Genomic DNA, 4,979 nt, shown 5'->3' with positions numbered 1-4,979 from the left:
CACACACACACACACACACACACACACACACACACACACACACACACCACACACGTACTTGCCATTATTCAGCAACATATGAAAACAGGAAAATGTCTAGAAGCTTTGGTCTGGCTTCTAATGAGTGTCTCCAAACAATTCAATGGGGAGTGCTATACGTACCAAGGAACCTGGAGAGATTCTAACAGGCCATAAATACTCCCCACTGTGAAAGCGAGCAAGACATTTGCATTTATACATTGGTCACTGAGCACAAATACCATCAATATCACCACTAGAGTCCTTATTTGGATGCCTCATCGTGAAGGTGATGTTGGGACTTTGAACTAGCCAGTCAGCAAGTACTTATTAAGGGTTTACTATATGCCAGATACTGTACTAAAAATTGTAAATACAGTCAGGTCAAAACATGGTTCCTGCCCTCATGGAACTCACATTCTAATAATAGGTGTTGGGGCTAACACGTAAATAATGTAAAATAAATAGAGTAATAGGTTGGGAATCTCAGAGGAACTCACTTGTAGTAGGAAGGAATGGGCAAGGCCTCATTTAGAAGGTGGGATTTGATCTGAGTCTTAAAAAAAAAAAAGACAAGAGGTAGAGTTGAGGAGGGGGAACATTCTCAGAAAATATAGGCTCTGGAATCTCCTACAAAGGTTTTCTGTATGAGCCCAGAAATAAAACATTGTCCAAGCACCAAATTTGCAAAATTCTGACTAGCTCAAAAAAAGTTGACAAACAGAAGACTTTTTTTGTCCATAATAACTAAAGAAACCAAATACTTTGGTGTAGAGGGGTTTGAATCTATGGTGAGAGAAAGAGTGTCAAGTCTTTTGAAGTTATGAAGCATTAAAAGTCCTATGACAACCTTTTAAAGTGTCTATGTTTTCACTAATTTTAATTTTTATAGCTTGGATCTTGAATGAAGGGCTATGTCTATGGCTTCATTTGATTACTTTAATAAATATATTTTCATTCTAATATTTCCCAGTATCATACAAATGAGAGGCAGTGCTGTGTAGTGGCTAGAGCTCAAGAACTGACCTTGGCATCGAGAAGACCTTGACTTAACTGACAAAAACTGTCTATATGTCCCTGGATAATCATATACAAGTTACTTAATTGCTCAGGGTTTTCAGCAACTCTCTATGGAAATGAGTTGTGAAGAGCTGTCTCCTTCATTGGTGAAGGGATATTCTGTAGTAGGCATTCCTAATACTGTTAAAATCACAGATCATGGACCTTCTTTCAACCTCTTCCCTATAACATTCCTCCAAAACCAACAACTATTCAAACAAATACAGGCTTGTATGCGTAGTTTAAAAGCAAAGGATAGGATTATTATTTAGCTTACAAGTTTAGAGGACCAGCCACAAGAGAAAAAACAATCGAACTATAACCAAAAGAGCCAGAATAAATCTGCCCCCAGAGTCCTCCTACAAAAGTAATTAGAGGAGAATGTATGGCACATTTGTGATCGTCCAGGTGCAGACTCTTTGTTTTGTTTGACTTCTTAAGGCCCTTCCCAACCTGGTGCCCAGCTACCTTTCCAAATCCATTTCCAGAACTCTCTGATTTAGCCCTATATATAGCACTCCATCTCTGTGTCTTTGCATTGTCTGAGTCTCATTTTTGGAATTTTTTCCTTTTTAACAGCCTCCTCTCAGAATCCTTTGTTTCCTCCAATTCCTCATGAAACCTTGCCTTACTTCCCCAGATACTATTGCCACCCCCCAAAAAAATTGCATTGTATTTTTCCTTTGAATGTATTATACATACTGATAGAATATAAGCTCCTTGGGGGTAGGGGCCATTTACTTTTTGTCTTTAAGTCCCTGTATAGAGCACAGTGCCTGGCATAATGTTGTTCAGTCATCCAGTAGTCTCTAACTCTTCAGGACTATGGGGACCATACCATGCCAATATTGTCCATGCAGTTTTATGAGCAAAGACATTGAAGTGGCTTGCCATTGCCTTCTGCAGTGGATTAAGACAAAACAAAGGTCAAGTGATTTGCCCAGGGTCACACAGCTGGTAAGCTTTTGAGGCCAGATTTGAACTCCAGTATTCTAGGTCCGGTACTCTATCCACTGTGCCACTTAGCTGCCTTGTCTGGCTTATATAGTACATGCTTAATAAATGTTTGTTGTTGTTGATTTGGGATTATTCATAGTAAAATTAGGATCTTTAAAGTTATTACTGCTGGGGCCAGTCATAGAGGATGCTGATTATGTTGAGGTGCATCTCATTTTGTCTTTTCGTGTGTGTGTGTGTGTGTGTGTGTGTGTGAGAGAGAGAGAGAGAGAGAGAGAGAGAGAGAGAGAGAGAGAGAGAGTGAGAGTGAGAGAGAGCACAAGAGCAAGTGTGTGAGAGTGAGAGTACTAACTCATAACTTATAACTTAACAGTGTAAACTTATTTGGCTTGGTGTTATCCATACTTCTTCCCTATACCCCTAATGTGTGGGTTCTTAACCTAGGATCCAAAGGGGTCCATAACATAAAGAACTTAAGAACCCCTGCTCTAATGTGATTAATTTAGAGTCGATTGAAACAGGAATGGGATTAGAAATCCTTTATTGTAGGATTTGTATATAATGTAATATAGTGTAATGTAATCAGTCAGGTGGCCAAGGAACATAAATAAATTTTTAAAAAAGAAATACAAACTCCCAATCATCATCTGAATTTTCAGGATGAGAGAAATGTAATTAAAACAACTCTGAAATTGTTTTACATCCATCAAGCTAGCAAAGATGCTAAAAGATAAAAAACCTCGTTATTGTAAGTTCTATAAAAAGATGGGCATCCTTATTCAATGCCCACTAGAACTGTGAATTGGTTGAAATGTTCTAGCAATAATTTGGAATTATTCAAGAAACCTTACTATGATGTTCATATCCTTTGACCCAATGGGGTTAATAAGAGTAAGAAAAGACTTCCACGTACAAAATATGTCCAAGGAAGTATTATTTATGACAACAAAAATGGATCAGCTATGTGCCCAGTGATTGGAGAATGGCTGGACAAATTATAAAATTTGAATGTGATGGAATATCAGTGCATTGTAAAGAATGACAGATATCAAGAATGAGGGAAATGATATAGATATAAAGTGAAAACAGCAGAATCACAGGAAAGATGCTAAATCACTGCAACATACATTGTTGTACATATGATAGAGTCCATATAGAGGGGTATCAAAACTGTGGTCAAACATATTGGTCCTGGTTAATAACCAAATGACCAAAGGTAAAAGATGAACCCTTACTTCCTATTAATAAATGATAGTTTAATTTTTCTTTGGGGGAATGTACTTTGTAAGAGTCTGTTTGGGTACTGGGTGGGAAGCATTCTTTGTGAAAAACATAATGTATCAATGACTTTTTTAAAAAGAAAAAAATATGGTCAATCAAAACTTGACTGTTTAGGTCTATGGATGCAATAGTTAGATTACTGAGGTACCTTCTTCTCTCCTCACCCCACTTGTAGAAGAAGGGATCCAAAAGTGGAAACAGAAAGGAGAGAAGGAAAAACTTAAATCTGTGTACTCTGCTTCTCCTTATATAGAAAGTAAAATATATTTGAGATTGTTATATCAAAGAAAGAGAGCTGAATTGGCCATAAGGAGCTTTGGATCTGACTCCGATTCTCACTGCTTCCTATGTGTGATCTTAAGCAAGTTATTGAAGCATTTTGGACCTCAGTTTTCTCATTTGCAAAATAAGGAAGATTAATTAATCTTCCTTTAATGTCACTCCCAGCTCTAAAAGTCTGTGGTTTTGTTGTTCTATGAAATCTGCTTTTATGAGTTGAAGTTAAGGGTAGCTGAAAGGGCCATGAAGAGACAAGTAATGGTGATGAACAGGTTGTAACATCACAAATACAAAATTATGCAGAAGAGGTATAAAGGATGATGCCATCAGAGAAATGTCTGACAGGAAACACAAAGATATCATCATGTAACGAGATCAAGAGACAATTGATGGAAAGTCTGTGTTCCAATGGTATCCATGCAACATTGAAAGAGACCATGACTATAGTACTTATTGGGTAGATCCCTTACTGTGCATTTATGTGAGGATGTGGATGAGAGGATGGGCAGGCATAGATGGGCTGCAATCTGTGGAGGGAATACCCCAATTGAGAAGAAAACAGATTCTTTGGAGTACTTAAATAGACGATGAAACTGAATAAAAGGTTTGACGGAGAGTGGGGAGGGAGGACTTAAAAAAATAAAAGATTAACCAGGGATCTGATACCTGTTACAGCTCAGACATCTAGCTAATTTCTATAGAAAGGACAATTAACAAATTAATTAAATAAGTATTTTAATAATTTGATTATGATGCATAATCCATTATTATTTGAAGAAAGATTCTATATGTGGCTTTTCAATATCACAGGATGTCTCCAATTATTTCAAGAAATGTAGAAGTCTCTCAAAATTCCTAAACAAAATTAAATTTAATTCACTTTAATTTTTTTTTTTAGGCAACTGGGGTTAAGTGACTTGCCCAGGGGCACACAGTTAGTAAGTGTCAAGTGTTTGGTCTGAGGCCAGATTTGAACTCAGGTCCTCCTGACTTCAGGGCTGGTGCTCTATCCACTGTACCACCTAGCTGCCTTAATTTTTAAAAGTTACTTCCTTACATTATTTTTTTTGGTGAGGGGAAGTGGGTAGGTGATAAAATCAAACCACCAGCAAAAATGTGTGTTGCCACCAGCAAAATCTTAGAAATCAGTGTTGTTGGCATTACAGGTGTCAGTACTGAAAGTGTTCACTGCACCTGGACCTCACTGGTAATTTAAGATGCTGTGTAATAGCAATGTTTCTGGAAAGTCAAACATAATATTAATTATTTATGCATGGGTAATGTGATGTTAATGATAGCATGAGTCTTATTTAAAACAAATGATTAGCCATGGCAATGATAATAATAACAATAATAGAATTTACATAATGCTTTACAATTCTATA

At 37.0% G+C, this 4,979-nt stretch overlaps 1 protein-coding gene across 1 annotated transcript in view; it reads right to left on the bottom strand.

Annotated features, from left to right (window-relative positions):
• The window catches only part of USH2A (usherin), a 944,914-nt gene that overhangs the window by 20,870 nt on the left and 919,065 nt on the right, over nt 1–4,979 (bottom strand). The window lies entirely within an intron of this gene.

The sequence above is a fragment of the Vombatus ursinus genome, unplaced genomic scaffold (assembly GCF_900497805.2).
Source record: "Vombatus ursinus unplaced genomic scaffold, bare-nosed wombat genome assembly UNPS02014798.1, whole genome shotgun sequence".
NCBI classification, from domain to species: Eukaryota; Metazoa; Chordata; class Mammalia; order Diprotodontia; family Vombatidae; genus Vombatus; species Vombatus ursinus.
This window is presented reverse-complemented; position numbering and strand designations above follow the sequence as displayed.